General features: G+C 40.2%; 1 protein-coding gene across 4 annotated transcripts in view; it reads left to right on the forward strand.

Annotated features, from left to right (window-relative positions):
• Positions 1–22,295, forward strand: part of znf469 (zinc finger protein 469) — a 314,352-nt gene that overhangs the window by 259,487 nt on the left and 32,570 nt on the right. For 2 of the 4 annotated variants that reach the window (XM_084397157.1, XM_084397158.1), the window contains one exon: positions 6,333–6,516. The exons of 1 other annotated variant lie outside the window; for it this stretch is intronic. The gene's annotated coding sequence lies outside the window, so the exon portion shown is untranslated. The remainder of the gene's footprint in view (positions 1–6,332; positions 6,517–22,295) is intronic. One more of the 4 variants, XM_084397159.1, reaches the window with a different exon arrangement.

The raw sequence follows: 22,295 nt of genomic DNA on the forward strand, positions 1-22,295 counted from the left end.
GAGCCATTTGCTATTTAGTCTATTTGTGTGGAGTTTGGTAGCTCCAGATGGTGCACGTATCGAGTAAACTAGCTAGAAAGTCCATGTGTGGGGTGCTGGCATAAAGAAGTAAACTCACTTGATGTTACTGGCGCAGCCAGCTGTGTGAGGTTGGATAGGCCTCAAGGGCAAGTTTCCCAAAGGCAAGGGAGGAGATTTGATGAGATATTTAGGTAATTACACTGCAAGACAATTAATTAGTTTGGGTCTCCAGCCGTGCACCAGGACAACTCCAGCAGACCTAATTATGTCAAGCTGGCAAATATTTGAGGCAGGGGGCAACTCCCTGAGACCATAGCAACCCACCATAACACGGTTAACAAACTCGAGTAAGGGGTCAGGTTGACAGTTTGTTTCTTTGGATACTAATACAGCTGTTCTTCTCTGAGAGAGTAATTACGGTTGGCAAGAGTCACATTAACCAAATGCAGGAAAAGTTATTCATTTGGCTTAAATTTTCAGAGTGTTTCTGATTTCTGCTCATTGGAATACAATTGTCATCCCTAATTTGTACTTGGAATAATATACTTGGATCCCGTGGGCATAGATGATATTATGGACAAAGAAGTGTTGAGAGATCTTTCAGATGTTGTGACACTAGGTCTTACGAGTTTTGTTAAGCCAGCAAAAGAATTGTGTCGTTTATACAAGCTTGTATAGGCAGCCAGTGTAGTGTCATCAAGATGGGCTCAATACTTAATACTCAAAACATTTTGAACTTTAGCTTACAAGAATTCAAAAGAATATCCACCAACAAAGCGTTACAGTCTATCCGAGACTCCTGACAAGTTGTTCTTTTCTGCCACACTGGTATCTGAAAAAGATCTTGACTGATTGTGCTCGTAATCTCTCTCACATCAGGGTGTCTCTGTTGATGTCATGAGTGTCCCGTTAGATTTATTCACACAGAGAGTAATGGCCTGCTGAGAGAGATTCTTTTCTCCTGACATTATACTGGTTACAACTTGCATTGATTTGAGGGTTTTGGGCAAATATGATATTTTTTCCCCTTGCAAGACAGAAGTACATACTACTAACAATGGTCATGGGCTTGTTTGTTGGGATCCCCTACAGCTTTTGTTCACTTTCCAAAGTCTGGAGACTAAAGGCAATTAAGGAATAATCAAGTAATGTGCTGCATTCTTCTGAGAAGCATATCAACACATTTAACAGTGGATTCAGTAAGCAAATGCCACACTTAAGAAGTTGCCTTATTAAAGACACCGTCCACGGACCCTCCCGATGACGAAAATTACATCACGCGGACAGCACGTGGATTGTTGCAGAACGTGGACAGCTAAAGTATAATTTGATGGCAAAGGTTGATTGCAACAGTTGTTGAACGTCACACTAAGACTGCAGATTTTGCCCTTCAACAGGCCCATTTGTGTTACCACGTGGACGATGCACATACAACAATGCATGTGCAAGGTTAATGTTGAGAGTCTACTAGGTCTTGAGTTTTCAAACCTGTCCTGGAGAACCTCCAGCTCTGCACAGTTTGAATGTCTCCCCTATCTGACACACCCAACTCAGGTCTTGCAGTCTCTACTAATGAGTTGACTCAACTGATGAGTTGAATCAGATGTGTTAGATAAGGGATACATACTGGGGGTCCTCCAAGACAGGTTTGAAAACCCACGACTAGGTGTGATTTACTGCGCAGTAGTCAAAGAGAGTGTGTTTTTGTTCTAAACTTTGCATGCAATGGCTTGTCTTGTTTCGTCCATCCCAGCGAATGTCCTGTAAATGACATAACTCAGTGCTGCCCTCTGACATCTGGTAGAGTAAAAAAAGCAACTGCACTGTGCATGTGTTGAACATGTCCATCCGCGGTGGTGTGCGAGATGGAGCGGAACACGGAAAATTAAATATACCTGGGCCTTGTGTGACACCTCCTACAAGATTTCAACGGGAAAATTGGGATCATAATCAAGGCTATTATGTGAATCGTATAGTCTGGTATAAAAGATCCTCGATGTCGCACAGTGCACAAGCAACAATCTTAAAAGACTGTTAAAAATCAGACAGTGTGGCTGGCTTATAAACTTGTATGTCATATTTAAATATTTGTATAACATTTGTCTGCAGTCCCTTTCCAGAAACTGCCAAATTTGCTCTAGTATTGTCCCCCAGTGTTCAGCGTTGCTTTTTCTAGGTCTCTATAATGTGATGCGCATCAGTTTTTAGTTGTTTAGTTGTTAGTCTAGTTGCAGCTCGCTACAGTCAAGACCAGGTCAACTAAGTGCCCTTCAGCTGTGTATTTCAATCTAATAACTGATCTTGGTGAAAGCCAGTGGTTAAAGATCATCAGTGTCAGCTGAAAAACGAATTAAAATGTTTGTTTTTTACACTTAGCATGTCTTACACCTCCCCTTGAGCATGCTTGTGGGAAAATAAATCCCCTCAGGGTTCAGAAATGGGACTACTGGGTGAAATGGGCAATCTATTCCCTACTTGGCCAGTGGCCTTCCTGACTCTGAAACCCCTCAAAAATGACAGCTTAGTTATGGCTTTCCTCAGGGCATAGCTCAGTCTACCGTAACACTTAGGCCCAGTCCCAAATGGCACCCTAAACACTAGCGGTCTTCCTACGAGTCCGCACTTTGGTACGTAGCTCCGCTTTGACTGTAGGGTAGAAGTCTCCTGCGAAGCTTGCTCTCAGCAAAAGTACGCATTGAGGGTGAATATCGACCCTTCTGAATTTTGAGGAACACTGAACTTACTTAAGCTGGACAATGACACTATTTTCTTCTACATGTATATCTGTACAGCCGAAACAAACTTTGTTGCATTATTTTCCTGTTATCACTGTAAAGCTGCTTTGAAACAATCTGTATTGTAAAAAGCGCTATATAAATAAAGGTGACTTGTCTTGAAACCTGAAACGACAAATGGGACACCCTACGATCTTGTGGACTTCACAATCACGAGCGCACGGCGGCCATTTTAAGTCCACAAGACTGTAAGTGCATATGAAGTGTGCCTTTTGGGACAGGGCCTTAGTTTAATCTCTATACCTCCAACACCATGCATAACTCACTATCATCTGTTTATACACACTATAACAGACTTTTGAGAATAATGCACAGGAAATAAGTCACATGACGCACACACTTATCCTTCTTTGAAGAACTGGCCCAGATGTTGATAAAACTGCAGAAATTGGTAGACTGCAAACTCCAAATGTATTGATAGCTTTTTGTCACACGTGTGCCTTGCTGGACTTATCTACATCTTTTTTTTTTTTTTTATCTTTTACACTCTATACACACGTGCACACTGCTAGTGATCTGGCATGAGTCATGCAGCACACATGGTCAAATCATCATTCTCTTAAAACTCAGTGGCGTTAGAGGGAAAAATGTCACAATTCACCTCAATCACAGTTTATAACCGCATAAATCAACCACTAGTTTTTCTGTCTACATCCGTCTGTTTCAGAAAGACACACCATAACTCCAGCTCTCATATCAGTTAGCAGTGCTGAGGATTGTTACTTAAAAAAATTACTCTCTAAAAAAGAACTAATTGTGTTACTTAATTACATTTTACTGAAAGTAATGTTACGTTACTTTTGCATTACTTTTTCTAATCTGGGCTTGGCTTGCTTGTTTGTTTTAATAACAAATAAAATATGTATATATATATATATATTTTGGTACATGTGAAGGCCCTTTGACACCAAAAGTGAAATGAATAAGCCTCAGGCTGAAGGAAATGGGAATTCACTCCTGTACAGTAGATGGCGCAGCTCAAAACAAACCTTTCAGCTGTTCTATATCGCAGAAGAAGAAAGTTCTACACTCTTACATCAGCAATAAAAAAAAGAAAGAAAGAAAGAAACGCAAATGATATGTTTATCAAAAGTCATTTTTAGCTTATTAGTATGACTGAATTGTCATCGAAGGTCAGCAGCTAAGACATTGGTTAATAAAGTGAGATTTAATGCATAAAGTATATTTGTGTAATTTAACATTTAATTATTGCAGGTTTGTGTAATATTCCCAATTTGCATTTTACTGGTTTGTTCATTTTGAGGAATACTGAATCTTTTGTGCAAGTGAGGTGAGTAAACCTGCTCACATTTAGTCTAGGACTACAATAACCATCATGTTCACACACAACGCCGATCTGCACTTATTTCCCATTTCTCTCAACATGGGGACAGGAGAGCTGTCCGGTCAATAAATGGGAAAACTAGTAACTTGCGTTATTTTAAAAAGTACATTTAAATCTGTTACTTTACTAGTTAAAAAAAAGCACTCTGATTACATAACTGCATTACTACCCCCAACACTGTCAGTTAGCATATTATTATGCTCAAAAAGGCAGATCCAAGCAAAATCAAGGCAATTAATTTGAAGACCTGGGGCCAGTTGCATGTCCATTATGTTAAGACTGGCTTAAGAACTAGTAAAAACAACTAGCAGTCAGTTAGGGGTATTCAGTCTTACTTTTCGGTATCAAATTTGTCCAATCTACGTTTTTATGTATACCTGACTGACATAAAGTTATGTCCAGTCTTATATATATATATATATATATATATATATATATATTTAGCAGTTTATGCAACCGTCCTCAGACTTCACACTTAAATTACAGCCAGAATCAGCAATTCAGATACTGGTAGGTATAAAATAATCATCAATCCCTGGAAGAATTTTATCTCTGCAAGTTATTTTGCAGTATTTATTATGTAAACATAAACTATGAAACATAAATGTGATAAGTGTATATAGGTTTTTCATTATGCAGACTTTTTTGGCCAAGACAAAGGTGGTTTGGTAATCTTTAATCTTTTTGTGTTTTATCTTTCACTTCCATCCCTGAAACTTGCACTGCAAACAGTTTGACTGAAAGTCTTTCCGGCAGGATTATAAATGTACAAGCTGCTCAAGTGGTCCTCTTGTGGTGAGGAGAGGAATTACATGCAGGATTCTTGCTTTATTAAAGGAAGTACAGACATAAGATGTGATTCCACTTGAAGCCTTATTTATGAAGAACAATTTTATATTGTAAAGCTTAGTTAAACTGGTCCTTTTATTCTCTCCATGTTTTCTCGCCATTCTCGTGTTTTGTTCTTCTCATTCAAATTTCACCGTTCACCGCATGTGCAACAACTATAAACAGAGTACTGACAAATCTTTCAGATAATAAAACAGAACATCATAATTATATGTCTCCCTTCAAATTGGCTCTGAATTCATGTCTCTGTTTTATTCCAAAAAGTTATACGACTTGATTTAATTTTCATTTCCATGACAGCGATGTAAACAAACAGCTGCGTGTATTTAGGATGAAAAGAGCGTTTTGCAAGGCAGACTTCATTTACATACCCGTAACTCAATTAGGACAATCCCAGAAGTTTAAACGTTCACTTTAAAATAGCCCTGTAATGCATGCACACAGAAATAATTGGGAAAAGGAGAGTCTAAGAGTTTAAAAAACAATTTTTTTTTTATTCCATTTGCCATGAATGCTTCCATTGATTGTGTCTATTCAAGGCAAACATAATTTCTCCTATGAAAATTTCAATATGAATAAAAAAGGTTTTGGATATGCTAAAAATATAGTCTCAACTGTCATGCTGTGCTTCAGAGTGGAGGATTGCGAGCACACTGGCCTGGTTTGGCTCACACTCCCATTAGGGCGTGTATATGTGTGTGTGTGTGTGTGTGTGTTGTGGCATCGGAGCTGGGATTGTAGGCAGACTTCATGCCCAACCCCACTTATAATTACAGACGGCATGCAGCTCTCCTAAAAAGAGTGATTTTCTTGACTGCCATGGATAACATTCACTTTGGCAACGGTGGAAAGCAAGAGACAGATGACAAGAGGGAGAGGGGAAACTCAAAGTTGACTCATAAGTAATGCAAAATATCCTCTTTTTTTTGCACCGGTGCTGCATGAAAGAGGACATTGGCACACTCACAAATGTGTATGCGCTCCGAGCTGTGCCTTCCCATAAACCGACAGTCTGTTTGATGTCCCGTTTCCTACAGCAAGCCTTAATTAAAATGAGTTCAACAACACTGATCAAAAAGTGTGTCTAGCCCCTTTACTGTGCTCCCTTCGACTGGATCTGTCATAGCCTTCTCTCTCACTGTACTGGCAGTTGGTTGTGGTTGAAGGTTTGCTTTGGCAGATCACTGGCCTTCTCTTGGCTGGGACAAACTTTGCGTCCTGCTACTGGCTGGGAGGGAGAGGGAAGGCGGCGGGGAGGGAAGAGGGGAGAGGTGGAGGCGTGGTCTCCAGCTGGTAATGAAGACTTCTCTTTTCATCCTCAGAACGTAGAACTGGAGTGCCGGGACTGGGGGCTGCGCTGCTCCATTGCACTCTCTCTCTCTTTCTCTCTCTCTTTTTCTCTCTCCTATCTCTCTCTCTCCCTCTCCTCTGGGTCTAAACGTGCAGCACAGGAACTGCAGCGGCAGATATGAACCTCTCACTTTCCAAGACTTCACAAGCATGTAGGTAAGAGTTGCTGCTGTCATTGTAATGCCAATGCTAATGTTATTATTGAAAGTAGACATTTGTCTGTCTGGCTGTCTGACTGTCTGACTGTCTTGTCTGTCTGTCAGCATGGGGGGTCTGTGTCCTCACACACTGACACATACTAACACACACACTTACTGACTCAAAATGTGCACTTTTAGGCAGCCTTTTAAACTATTTTATGTCAAGATCTATGAAAATAGGAGCAGTACTAATGACTTTATTTATGGTTGTGACAGCTTAGAGAAGAAATTGATTTCCATGTATCAATGCTGAGGTTTACTTTATGTGAAGGACTTTAGTAGACAGAAGTATGTTAAGTGTGCAATTGTAGGAGTTTTAGCTAACTTGAAGTACAAAGATGATATGTATATTTTAGGTATGCGTGTACACAAAATGTGGAGAATGTTAATGTGAGTGTGAGTGTGGCTTAACACACGTGCACATGTAAACATTTGTGAGTATTGATACACCGTCAGGTGTGTGTGAATGAATTTGCATTAGCATGTTTATATGAGTGCGTGTGTGTGTGTTTATTTGCTGTGCTGAAGGTCAGAATCTTGCTGAAGGCTTTTCAAACTCATCTGTGTAAATAGAGACTCTGGGATGGAGGGGAGGGGATGGCCCGTCATCTGTCTCTCAGCCGCCTCTCTCCTTTGATCTGAGTCCTCTGGACATGTCCCTTCTCCCTGCGGCCCGCTCCAGATCCGGACCGGCCAGCTTTCATCCGCATTCTGAGGAAAATCTCTCCATCCGTGCACTCGTTCACCTCCTCCACTCACCTCTATTCTGAGTATCTCTACGTCTGTCTGACTTCTTTTTACCTTTAGAAAGGCCAGCTTGACCTCTCACTCGTAATGCATCCGTCCATCACTCCACCCATCCGTTCGTCTGTCTAATCTTCTGGCCAGTTCATCCCTTCATCTCTGGGATGAATACAACAAACCCCCCGCTCCCCTCTTGGGGTAATGGCTCTTTTTGAAACCACCCCCGGAAAAATCTTAAGCGAGTTTCCATTAGTTTTTTGTGCAGGGCCATGAGAATTATGGTTTCCCAAATGTTCTTCTGAATAGTGTACAGGAGCCTTGGCTAATTGAAAAAACACGTGCAGAGTGAAGGAGACGGACCTACTGTCACAAATGAACTTTCCAGAGCTGGCAGTGGAGGTGGAGAGAGAGAGAGAGAGGGGGAGATTCATGGTTGTGTTTGGCTGGTAAAGTTTTGGTAGTTTCACTTGAGGGACACAGGGACATATGGACAGGGACATAGGGATGTATGGACATAATAGAAGGACTGTTATGAGGACTGAGAGATAAAGGTACATATGGACCAAGGGATGCAGCATGAAAGCATTAACCATAGCTGGTTCTTCCTGTCCCAGTGTCTCCTGCCTAACTGTATTACTGACAGCAGCTGAGAGAAACTCACTACAGTCTGGATAATGTGTCTTCATCAAGTAAAGAAGTTCCTGTCCAGAAGGAAGTGGTATTTGGTTACTAAGCCCCACTAGATACCAGTAAAAACTGTAGTAAATTTTTTCTGGAGTCAATCCGCCCATCCAAACCAAACCAATGAGCATTTCCGACTTCCCAATGGCCCCAAACGCCAGGTCACTGCAACGCAGAACATACCAGAGCCAATCCAGCCTGTCCAGACATGGTCCACCGTCTTCCATAGGCTTATATAGGATTTGTGGTATCTTAACTGCAAAATGCCAAGCAGTCTCTTGGGCTACATCCAACAGAGATTCTTTGTCTCCTGTTCTGTTTTGTTGAAATCTATATAGAGTATCATCCCAAGCAAAACAACGGGGGGTTAGGGAGACCCCTGTCCAACAGTGTCTACTGTTCTCTGTCTGTAGTCCTGGTGCATATGATTGTTTGTTTCACACATTCCTTGTTAACACTGCTACCAGGGGTCTACAGTTTGGGTGAGGCGTAACAATCTAGTCTGACCTTTTGACCACTGCCTAACGATTTGTAACTCTAACCCTATCCCGTGAGGATTCCTGAAGCCATTGCATTTGTGCACGTGCAAACACATACAAACTCTGAGCCGTAATGGAACCAGCAGCAGAGCTCTTAACTTTAACTGCTCAGGAGATCCGCAGTTACCAATGCATCATTCCCTTAAAACAAATAAAAATTGCATGCTCCCTGTTAGAATTTGGAAAACATTAGGCTCTAATAGTATTTTATCCTCTATTAACTCAAGTGGTGAGCCTTATAAAACCGGTCTTGATTTAATGTGATTAGAAAACCATTCCAAAGAAACAATTTGCGGATTAGGCTTGTGTCATGAAGGCAAGCATTATTATCATTACGATTGTTCAAACTTGCGGTTAGTAACTCTAAGTATTATGCCTCACAAAGCAACTTTTTGCAAGTGATCAAACTTATCCTTTTCAACTGGCAGATGATAAAGTGAGCAAAATAATCCAATAGACTTGAGGGTGACCTGAGAGAAATCCACCTCTTCAGAATCAACTGAAGTAATGTTGATTATGTCAGAGAGACAGTAAAATCGAGGTGTCCTGATAAAGCAAATGAAGGGTTATACAGGAAAGAGTATTACTTGGATAAATGTCTGAAGTTGACTGATTCCTGATATAGGCCTTTGAAGTGTATTTTGTTTTGTAGGTGATTTTTGTTGTGACACGGGATATGGCAGAGCATGACTACATAGTAGAAAAGCATTGTGGGAAATCTGCTTTCTAAATGTTTAACAGGGCATTATAATCAGGGATGTGTGTTTAGAGTAGTGTGCACATGAAATGACAGTTTAGGGATTTGGCCTCTTGCTGAGTGTGTTTATGTGTGGACGTGTGAAAGTTGTGGTACCAGTTTTGCTCAGTTATGCCAAAGATATAAGCACAAAGATCTCCTCTCTCTCTCTCTCTCTCTCTCTCTCTCTCTCTCTCTCTCTCAACCTACCCATCACAGAAAACTTTCTGTATTTTTACATTTTCAAAAAACACCACTTATGATTTATAAGCAGTTTTCCTCATTATGACCAAAAAATGTCCCCACAAGGAAAAGGATTTCGTATATATTGCCATCTTTGTGGGGACATTTTGTCCCCATAATGTAGGGTTTACTGAGCCACAGAGAGAGAGAGAGAGAAAGAGAGAGAGGGATTGTGTCTGCAGTCAGTTAAACACAGTTCCATATGCTGCCACATTAAAACCCAAGCAGAAATACAAACACACAACTACATTTTTACGTCAGATAGGACTGCTTTGAAAATGTGTCAGCTTCATGACTAATTAGTAATTGATTAGTAGTGTTTGCTAAGATATAAAGTGTGTGCTACAGACATTACATTTAAAATGGTGTAGCTTATTGAGGAGTGTTTTATTACTTTTCTAAGCATTCAAAATGGTGAATGATAAATAGTTTAAAGAATTCCATAAGCAGAATAAAAATGGACCTGAGCAATATCTAGACTTGGAGGTGTGCTTTCAACCATCTAGCAATGCCCTAGCAACCATTCAGGACCTGCTAGCAACTGATGACAAGAGGTTATTCTTTGCAAAAAGATTATAGTGCCTTAAAATTCAGATTGGGATTAAATAATTAATTTAGATGGACACATGAAGTGTGAGGTACATGAAGTACCAGAATAGTGGGTTGTCAAAATCTGTGTGTGTGTGTGTGTGTGTGTTTGTATTTGCAGTGTGTTAATGATGACTAAGAGAGTGAGGTAGACAAGATGCTATTTCTTTCGCTCATGCACATGGCTGGGGGTTTAAACGTTCAGAAAGGTCTGTGTGAGGGAATCTCCCGTAAACTAGAACTTTGCACATCCCCAGACACTCTGGCACTTGTCCAAAACAGCTGGCTGCTTCCCCTTTTTTTCATTTCCACTCTCTTCCGCCACATTCCTCCTCTACTTTCTCTCCCTCCCCCTGTTTTTTTTTCTTTTTTTTTCTTTTCCATACTCTTTCCTCTCTCTCAATCACCCTTCTCCATCTCCAGATGTGGCATTGTTTAGACACGTTTGTTTTGCTCAGGCAGACAGCTGACCTGCCCAAAAGCTGATGTCATGATCTATTCAAAGAAGAAAACCATGAGCTCTTTAGAGGACTCACTGTCATGTCTTTCGTGGGGGGAAAAAATAGATCTTCTTTTTCAAGACCAGCAGACCTGTGGAAATGGTTGATGAGCAATTCTGATTGGCTAAAAGAATACGTGGAATAGATCTGAGCTGGTAACTGGGAGGTTAAAGATTCAACCCCAAAAGGAGCAAATTCATGAGCCTCTTTGCCCACCAGGGTTTTTATTTTATTTTGTATTTATTTTTTAAGGTGCCTGCCACCGCTAGCATTTTCACCAAATTATTTAGTTGTATGAATATCTAAACATGCAATATATATCAAAAGAAAGAACAGACCTTAATGCATTCTTTATTTTATCAACACTTGAATTTGGGTACGTTTCATAAAAAAAGCAACATTTTGAGCAAAAAAGACTATATCCAGATCAGATTCAGAACGATGGAGATGAAGTAGATCGAGTCCATCAACACCCCCAAAGCTTCACAGTCCTATACCTCGTCCTGGGTCGACATTTCACTCGTTAGGCACTCTTTTGCTGTTTAATGTTGATGATTGTGTTATTTTACATATGCTATCGCTTGTTTCTGGTTCTTCTTCACATGTCTTTTGATCAGGAGATTCAGTACTCTTTCAGAAGATGCGTAATAACACACCCTACAGTATAACAGTGAAAACACGGAAAGCCGGAAATTTTCGTCAATGGCGGGGAAAGTGTTAACATATGACTATTCCATAAGGATTGTAACTGTAATAACTGTACTCTGAGTCACTTTGCCTGTCTCAAACCACTGTACTGTACTGAGCCCAACACCTCACACTGCAGAGGAATGTGGTTTAGTTTGAATGGATGTTTGTGTTTGTACAGACTATGCAAACACTTAATTCACTATTCAATGATGTGTTTGCACATTCCTTCATATTTCTTGGAGAACACTTGTTTGTTAGATTGCATAAGCGTAAATTTATATTTAGTCTAAACAAATCTTTGGCATTCTTTTCTGCTACCAACTTCATTGTTTGTAGCTACTTTTTAACATCCATCTCTCTTTCTCTCTCTTAGCTGTAGTTAACGTTTGTCTTGTGATGCTGCCTTAAATTTTGGACAAAATGACATGTATCCTTCATGTATTGTGACAAACACACTTAGGCAAATTCTATATGAAGATGGGCATCACCTATCAGCCCTACTTATTTCAACTTGCATATACTGTGTCTGTGTGGAATAAATGAACATAAATATTTAAGGAATATTGTCTGCTGATATTCCTTGGATGTACAATTAAACGTTTTAAAATCCCACATACGATTTTGAGAAAATATATCCCAGGATAATATGATTAAAGATGGCAAAATGACCATCATCTGTACACTTTTCTAATAGTTTTGTGGAAGGGCTTTTTGGGACACCATTGCTCACATTCTTTGGAAATATCCCTACGTTCACCTTATATTGCTGGGCTATGTATTTGTGCTTAACTTAATAACATGCTAAAATCAGACTCTATTAAAATAAACTTTCAGTCTTTTGTGCCCTTCACCTGAAAAGTGCTATTTATCTGGAATATGCTTCCCAAAAATGAAAACTGTCATCATTTACACCCTCATGTCATTACAAACCTGAATGACCTCTGTGGAACACACACACACACACACACACACACACACACACACACACACACACACACACAAAAGACATTTAAGAAAATATATCTCCATGTTGACAATGACAAATGATGACAATTTCCATTTCTGGATGAATGAGTTGCTGTTGATGAAGAGGCTTTTTAAATCAGTGACATAAGAGGTTTCATTTAGATGGTGATATCGAAGCAAGCTGCCTATGTAGACAATAAAAAAAGAAGGGAGGTCACTGGGTTTTGGAACAGGGTTTTGCCTGTATCCACACTTGAATCCATTATAGTGCCTCTGTCCTGTTCAGTGACCTGAATCTGGCCTTGTCTGTGCCACCAGGGCAGTTCTTAGATGTGGCACTGTTTTAACCTGTAAATGCTGCATGGAGCCCAGCTGCTATAGTCAGGCCCTGATGTCACATTCCCCATGGGTGCGCCCAGACTCTGCAGTGTTTGTGCCTCAAACACGCATGTTTGCTGGGTCAGAGTAAGCATAACCGGTTCAAACGGCTTATTCAGGAGTGATCCGTGGGAAATGAGAGACTTTTTTCTATGCAAAGATCAATATGGTGATTCAGAGGACTGTAAAGTGCTTGGAAAAGGAAGTTGTAGTGAGAAACATCAAAAAAAATTGATACAATTTTGATAGCTAGTTAGCTTACTGTCTGTGATCCAGAAGCCCACGTCACAGTCTTGACCTTGAGCTTCAGAAAAAGCAAATATGTCTGGTTTCACAGTACTAGTAGTGCTATGTCATCAGTTTCTATTTGCGTATCTTTTTCAAAGTGTGCTCAAGAATTGTAATACGTCTGTGTATATTGTCTGTCAAAAGCAAATGGAGTGTGTCTAGTTTAGATAAACATGTTGGTTTATCTGATGTGCACTATGTATGTGGTCTTCTTGATGTTACCGGTGCTGAAATGTATCAGACAGCTGGTTGTGTTTTTTTTTTTTTTTTTGCCACACACACACACACACACACACACACACACACACACACACACACACACACACACACACAATGGCATCAGTAAGGGGTTAAAGATAGCATGTGGCTCTTAACGGCTTAGTTAGCTGGTGAAAGAGGTCAGGCATATCTATGCTGAGCACTTCCGGCTGGTCGTCTTTGTTTATGAGGCTGTGTAAACACTGGCACACACCAAACTAGACAAATGCACCACATAGCCATTTTGGCAAATCCTGTACACACCCTCAAGCAGCTCTCATTCATAAACATTCACACAGTCCGTGAGGAAGCAAAGGGTTGTGTGAAGACAAAATCTTTGAAAACGTCCCTTGATGCATAGCGAACCACCGCTTTGATTCTCTTCCCATAAGGAATCAAAGGCGAGTAAAAGGCATTATACAATGTCTCATGTCTACAAAGGTCAGTAACTGTCTTATAGAATAATTCAAATTAGATTTGCACATTTTTGGAAGAAAACATTGATATTTGCCTGTAAAGAAAACACAGCCACATGCAGTTGCTAAGGTGGTCTGAGTGGTTGCTAGGGTATTCCGAGTGCTATTTGGTGCTTTACTTGCCTGCTCAAGTCAAAACAAGCCCATCCCCAAGTCTTTGATATTCCTCTTTCTCATATCACTCCTTGAATGCAAATATTTTTTTTTTTTTTTTTTTTTTGCTATTACATTGTTTGCCGATTGAAATGGTAAGTCTGACTGCTTAGAAAAGTAATTGCAGACTCCTCAACAAGCCACATAGTTTGATGTGCAGGACAAGTTACACACCGAATTTTTGTCACGGAGTTGTCCAAATGTCATACGAGACATTCAGTAGCAAGTTAATGAGATGTCCTTGAGCACAAATGTAGATTCAGATTGTTTCAGATATACCAGAGTAAATATTGCAGAAATAAACAAAATGTGATTGTGTGTAAGTAGGTGTTTCCTGGCCAGAATACACTGTAATGTGGACTGCCCACTGAATACACAAGACTCACTCACATGAGAGCGGACTTTCAGAGGCAGAGACAAGTATGCAAAGAGGTATATTCTAACAGTCACACACAATTCAATCATTCATAAATGCAGATTCTTGGCTGAAGTGAATCATGCGTCTGTGACTTAGGTGATAGATTTGGAGCGTCAGTGTAGCATGCTTCATACATCAGCGCCAGTGATTTTGCGGGAAAGACTCAATCCCGGACTTCCCTCTCTTTTCAACTCTGTTTTTGCACCTCCATCTCAATGCTGTTTCATCTGTCCATCACTACTTTTATTCATGCATCCACCTGTCCTGTGTGTGTCCTACCTGAGTGCCGGAGAGTTGCTGTACACCAATCCTGCTCCATTTTCCAGTAATTCTTAAGACTTTGATTAACTGGTTAAATTGTTTGATTAGGGTTTTTGGATTACCTGTTCATCCCACTGACGCTGCAGAAATTGCTTCCAGCAGCTTCATTGCTTATTTTCAATTTCAAGGCAAGAAGTTTCTTTCTTACTATAATCTTTCTTAGGTATGTCAGTTACTTATTGTAGCAAAGTTCGTTATTATGGGATGGAGGCTCAACAGATTTTAATAATAAAATAAATAAAGACAAACCTCACAGACGACTGCTGTCACATATAACAAAACACAAATAAAATCCAGGCCTGGCCTCTCTCGATCTTCACTGTCGTCGCTCCTCCTTTATGCTTCCGCTGCTCCACGAGAGATACGAGACCGCTCATTATCAATCACGCCACCAGTCTCGCGCCGTTCTCTCACGGCCCTCGGCCTCGTCCTGCTCGCCACACTTATAAATGGACATATACATTGTGACATATTTATCAAAATTAATCTCTTGGGATTTGTAAGCCACCAATGACCCACTTGAGGTTATAGAAAACAGTTACTGGTCAACAGCATTTGCCGCCCAATGGATGGAACAGATACAGGATCTGGAATGTGTTAAGGACATTAACGACATGAAGATGCGACTGGAGATGCTCCAGCTGTGTGCAAGCTGAAATACTTTTTATGACATTGCAGGTGTAGAAAAGGAGGAACAGGTGGTGGGAGCGAGAGAAAAAAAGAGGAGAGGGACAAAGTGAACAGGTCTGATGGGTAGAATACTAGGGGAGGGAGGGGTGAAATTGTAAAAGGAAAGGTTAACAGCAGAGGGAGGGAGTGGCGGCCACACGTGCCACTTTCTCTTTTACCTCAGGCTAATGTGCACCCCTAGATGCTTTTATGACAAGTACTAACAGGTTCTTCTTTGGAAAAGCCCACATATTAAAATCCCATATGTGGAGTGTCATGAGGTCAAGGAGTGTGATTCTTCACTCTTCTACTTCTTGCTCACAATGAAATCAAAATGGTCCATTCTTATTTTTTTTATGGAATAAAGCAGTGGTTATTATAGATTATTTAGTTGTGCACATCATCGTTTAAAAAAAAAATCATCACATGCCCTTATATACTTTATAATAAAAATAACTTTCTTCCCCCTGCAACATCTCTTCTCTGATGACGTGTTCGCCAGTTAGACAATAATCCCTTTCTTTTATCCTGTCACTCACATGAGATTGCAGTGACAATCTAATCAATTCCCAATGGATAAAATCAAGTGCTGCCGTACATTTTTGTTTAACTTGGATGTACATCACAATAGGGAAGATGAGATGAACAGTTTCTGTTGGCTTTTTTCATTCATGGGGCAGTTTCTGTTTTCCAAGGCGACTTATTAAGGATAGTAATTCTGGAACACAATGTTACCGTAACATTGAACAAAAGTCACAGAATAACATTACATTCTCTGCTCTGCCGCAAGTGGAGATATAGTGGGCATCTTTTAGGTCAACTATTGCCATGGCAAATAACTTTGCAAAGAAGTTTGCATACTTGTGCAGAGTATCTTTCTGGCCTCAACGTTCATTCAAACTTTCAAAGTTAAAACTTTAGGCTTCCCATTCTTTTTAGGCTGTACATTCTTGTACATCCCATACCAAGACTCTATCTGTGATCTGTATTGAAAATCTTTAACATTTAGCATAATATTGGCTCTTGTTAAGGTCAAGACCTTTTAATGTTCAATCTCCATACAATCCCTAGAAGTCTGATTTCCTATCAAATGTGTGGCTTTAAATAACCAAGGATATGAGGGGAAAAGCCTTTGTTATATGAACCATCTGTGACTTCTCAACACAGATGGCTCAGGATAAAAGAACGGGATTCTTCCGGACACACATGGGCATCAAAACTTCCCCATCATGTGATGTTGGTATGAAAACTTAATAGCTGTCTAGAGGCTTCTGCCACAGAATAAACACTTTAATTTGTGAACCCTCAACATCTGATCACACATCAACCTACACTTAGGTCTTTTGACAGTCCAAAGTGATGAGTTTATGATTGCGGTTGTCCCACAATCTTGTGTATGTGGGTGTCCATGTGAGTGGAGTGTGTTTGCCTTTAGCTGTTCTCCGAGACGGGACATTAAGATTAGTCCCAAAGACACATTGCTAAGATGACCATTTATGGTAACCTAGGAAGGGAAGATGTTTACCTACTATAATTAAATCATCTCATTTGAACAGCATAATCATATATTTGTTGACCTTTGCATTTTTTCCAGGATTCATAGAGGTATAATGCAATTTAGGCTAGTTTATAGTTACAGCTATATTTGTCGATTTACATTAAAGGGAAAAAATGGCATACAAGAAGTCCTCAAAACTTTTAAGGTAGCATATGCTATGTGTGAAACAGAGCTCCAAGAATGCTAACTACATAAGTGCTTTAAAAACAGCCAGAAAGGTGAAACACCTTAGACATAGTTCCCTCGACAATGGAATTGTTTTGATCACAAACGGCTCTATATGTGATGCCTCTAATAGGAATGCTTAAGCATGCTTAAAAGGTTTCGTGTTGTGACAGCTGCCATGATGCACCTGAGCAGGGGGGTGTTATTCGGTTTTGTCTAACACGTACACAGTATACCCTTACACACGCCGAGTATGTTAGAAAGTCAAGGCTTTATACGAAACAGATTGTTTCAAAAAAGCTTTACAGTGATAAATGGAAAATGATGCATTTCGGCTGAAGTCAGTTCAGTGTTGATTGAGTTTCATTGTAAAGATCATCAATTATTTAATCTATAAAGCAGTTCTGCAAAAATTGTCATCATCCAGCTCAGTTCTCATACAACAGCGTTGGTACAGTCAGATCAATAATATTGTTGAATATCTAGTCCCCAACTAAGCAAGCCAGAGATGACAGTGGCAAGGAACCCAAACTCCATCAGGTGACAGAGTGGAGAAATAAAAACCTTTGGAGAAACCAGGCTCATTCGGGGGGGGGGCCAGTTGACACAAACATGGTGTGAGTCAAAATTCAGGTCAGGATCGTTGGCATTAAAATATTCATCCAGTTAGTTTTGCTTGAAGATCGGATTCATTACACAGAGAGATCTCCCGTTATCTGTCTCTTCTGCCCTCCATTACTTTGAATCCACACAAATCCACTTCAATACTCCGTCTCTGTGACATCTTTTAGATCAGGCATTCTCAACCCTGGTCCTGGAGGGCCACTGTCCTGCAGAGTTTAGGTCCAACCTTGATCAAACACACCTGAGCCAGCTAATTAAGCTAATTAAGCCTTTCAGGATTACTGGAAAGCTACAGGCAGGTGAGTTTGATCAAGGTTGGACCTAAACTCTGCAGGACAGTGGCCCTCCAGGACCAGGGTTGAGAATGCCTGTTTTAGATGGTGGTGACAGAAAAAAAGGGTCCTTTTTGGTTTCTCTACTGCTGCTGGCTATGACAAAGCCAGTTCCTTCAGAACATACTTCAGGAACCCATATTAGACATTATGTATGGGGGATACATTATAAAACTTCTCAGCATGGCACGTTAATATTATTTAGATGACAAAACTTTTGCCCAGTGTTGGCCAAGTAAGTGGCCATTAGACTTATCGCTTACTGATTGTTTGCTTGATCGACTGCCAGCGCAGTCTGGGTGTATCAGACGTCTGCTTAGTCTTAAAGCTGTAATTTAAGTTGGCCACCTAGTTTATTATTTGCACTGCAGCAAAGCAAAACTCAACTGTTATCTCCCAAAATGTGGGGGGTGGGTGGCCGTTATAATGGCTGCTACGCCCCTGACTCTATCCTCCCTCTGGTTATTAAATAGTATGCTAGCAGTCGTCTATTTTATCCTGCCCCTATCATTATAAGAGATATTCACCGGTACTGCTGAGGCGGAGTTTTCCACTCTCTCGCGGGGAGCTCTGTGTGTTGCACTCAGCAAAATATTGCGGCTCATTCCCAAATAATTGCAGTGGTAAAAAAAAAAAAAAAAAATTATAACATGTGCTTTCAATTATTTGCATTGAGTTGAGTTTCGACCCCTACTTTTCGTGCAGAAGTTGATTGTGATTGGCAGGTTATCGTTGGCGGTTGTGAATCATAGGGCAGCTCGCTCAGCTCTAGCCTGAGCCAGTAAGCACTGCTACAGTAGCTGCAGTCTGTGTCCCAATAAAGTGTCACGGGTCAGGGCGAAAGAGCCCTGTAAAAGGCAAAGGAGCGTGTTTCCCCTGTTGCAGCACCTGGGACAGGAGTTTTGTGAGATGATGGCATCTGTGTGTGAATGCAGAAGTCAGCTTCGTCATCACTTTCTGTTTTTAGTGTGGCGAATGGCAATATGAGCAGGCCTAAGCTCGCACAAACACAAAGTATAAAGTTCTATAGTGTTAAAATTGTACCGGTCCTGTTACCAGGGTCCCGTATGTTGTGATTAGTACACTGTTTTTTTACGATAGATAATTTGATAGATAATTTTGATCATTTTACGATAGATAATTCTAATTAACCAGTAGAAATCGGACTATTGACTCTACCACGGTTACTCTCATGTGACGTTATCATTTGCATGCGTTTAAGCATTGCAGTTTAAAAACAAGTGATTTTAAACCAGTAAACTGCAATAAGCAGCAAAGAGAACTCATTGCGCTATATGTCTGAGCGCATGCTTCTGCTCATGGAGTGCATGAGTACTGAACCCAGCCTCTTTTGCACTTCGCTTTTAAATCGCTAATTCGAAATGCCACACGGGTATTCATAGCGGTGCGGAGCAGAGCAAGCGTTTTCAATTAATTCCTATGAAAGTTGAGCTTCGATAGGAATGAACCGAAAACGCTCCATGCCAGTGGACACGCACCGGTTTAAATTAGCGCCAATTCGGGTGGCAATTGTTTGAATGGTGGATTCATTATCATTCTTAATGAAGAACTAGAAAACAACTAGAAAAACACAACACATTTTTTGCAGGTTCCCTATTAGCATTGGGTTTAAATCCAATATATTGCCAAATAGGCACTATTACATTTGGCTTTGATATAAATGAATGATAAATGAAACCTGACTCCTGCTACTGATCTGTGCTGCGACTCACACTGAATTGAGCAGACACGTTCAGTGGTAGTGTCTGTTCTCTAACTGAACTAATTTATTTTTATTATTATAAAAAAATCAAAATGACAGTGGGGGGTGGTGCCATAGTGGGCGAATGATGTAACCGATGTTGCGGCTGAACAACGGTAACACTGACTATCGCAGCAAGCCTAATGATCTCAATTTTTTTATTTATTATTTAAAGCAAAAATAACTATATTGTGAAATATATCATTATTGTGAAATAAGAATTTGGGTCATATTGCCCACCCAAGGGTAACAATAGAGTAGAAATTTGGTGTGGGTTAGCAAGTAATCACCTGGCAGCCACCCAGAAAACCATAGCAATGCCTTGGCAACCGGCCAGAACATTATGCATATTCTGACCACCTTAGAGATTATTTTCTCTCTCGTTCGTGTTATGTGTGACAAAGAAGGGATACAGATCACTCGACAGATGCAAGCAGGGGTCTTGGCAGCTGGTTCGCGCCGAGCGGAGTATGAGGGTATCTGGGGGTAAGCATTACATCAGATTTAAAGGGGCTGAGTAAGGAGAGAGAGGGAGGAAAACAGGAATGTGTGGAAAATATGGAAAGAAAGTGGATAAGAGACAGAGGCAGAAAGAAAGGGAAAGGGAAACGTGAGAACCACCACAGAGGCCCTGATCGCAAAGGCAGAAACAGACAGAGTGAATGAGAAAAAGAAAGAAAGTTATTTTTTTTACATAAATTGATCTCCATTCAGTCTAAAAATAGCCACCCTGCTCTGTGCCAGCTGCCCACTGGCATGCCTATTAAAGTCTGGTCTCTCTGATCAAGCGTCTGCATGGTGTCTGTGTGCCAGTGTAGGGGAGAAGCCAACTAAACATTTTTCATTAGCGTGACAGTGGCTCAGCTGTTTTCAAAACAGTCTACCTATTCTAGTAGCATTGCTACTTTCTCCAACAAGCAATTTTTGCATTATTTGTCCACACATTTACAGCATGCAATAATCAAACATGTTCATCTCTTTATAATATACAAATAATATTAAGATCATTTTTCAGGTAATGTAGAGTCAAAGCTTGATAGTTTGTAACCAATGTCATTATTAGTCACCACTACACCATTTCTTTTGACGTGATTTTTGTGAGTCTTTATACTCTTGTAAAAGCACCTAGTGCTTAGAAACATGCAATAACAGACACAGTTTTATTAGACCCAATGGCATAACCATTTTTCTCTCTATCTCCCTCAACCTCCCATTTCTTACATCCCTAAGTAGCTATGAATCTTAGGCCACTCGGTTTTCCCTCCGTCTGTTTAATTTACTACAAGCCATGTGTCTCTTTTCTTTCTCCTCTCCTGTTTACTCTTTCTTTCACTCCCCACCAACAATTTTCACCTATCTTTAAGATACTGACGAACACCTTTGGAATACATGTCACATTGTTTCTGCTCTCTAGCCAAGCATTTTAAGCATTGAATTGGCTCATAGACCTTTGTGAAAATCTGAGGTCACACATCCAAAAGCTCAGGACCCTGTACAGGCATAAACATGGCCGGCCCCCAGGGCTAGTATCTGGAGGAAGATAAAGACAGATAGAAAGAAAAACAGAGACAGGAGAAGAAAAATAGCAGACAACAAGATAATGATCTGGATGACATTTTGACCGTAAAGTGAGATGAAGTGCTACCTTGATTGTAGCTTATTGAAGCACAATAATAGACTTCAGACTTAAAATCAACTAGTCAGTAGGTTGGCTAAATGATTAGTTGACTAATTAGCTGTAAGGTCATTGTGAATTTCTGTTGAATTGCGAACTTTGCGTAATTTTTTCCACAATATGACGTATTTGCAATGATACAGGATCTCTGCTAGAACAGTGGCTACATGATAAGCCAGCACAGTTTTATCAATAGAAAAGAAATATTGATTTAGAGAAATAGCAAATTATTACATTTTGATTAAAGATCACAATGATTTTATTACACTTGAATTGCTAATAAACTAGCAGCTGCCAAGCAGAAACCATCAGCATCTACGAAGTTTAATGGTCTGAATTAAGCCAGAAAACCTCAAGTTATGAATTAGGTTAGTTGGGCCTAGTTTTATCTAGCATATGCATTGAAACTCTCATGAAAAAAGCATTTTGCCGCTACGAACAGGGCCTTAGAATAATTCCAGGAAGTTGAGTTTCCAGCAAGAGCAAGCAGGCATAATGAATATGTAATTGCAAATCCAGAGATATTCTTTTTGCACACTATATACATAAATGGCAAAAAAATGAAAGGTAATCTGATCTTCTTCCCCAAGCCTAAACTTCTCACCACCTCCACTTCTGTCCAGTAGCTCAGAGATGATTTAGAGTAGGGTTGGATTGATACCAACCCTTTGACGTTGATGCAGTCCTTCTTTCTTTCTTTCTTTCTTTCTTTTTATTTTATTTTATAAAGTGTCAGAATACCGTGCAACCCTATTATAGAGGGAGACCAACTCTGTCAACAAACTACTCAGAAGTCCTGAGATAAATTCCAGAAGAAAACCAGAAACTAAAAGCACAGATGGTGACATTGAATCGTGGTGAGTAAAAGAGAGAAGACCTTCACCTATCAGCTGTAAAGTGAAACAGAAACTAATTCTCATGCTGGTTTAGGCTAGTTAGTCCTGGTTAGGTGCTGATCCTGTTGTAATAGC

The sequence above is a fragment of the Rutilus rutilus genome (genome assembly GCF_951802725.1).
Source record: "Rutilus rutilus genome assembly, chromosome: 23".
NCBI classification, from domain to species: Eukaryota; Metazoa; Chordata; class Actinopteri; order Cypriniformes; family Leuciscidae; genus Rutilus; species Rutilus rutilus.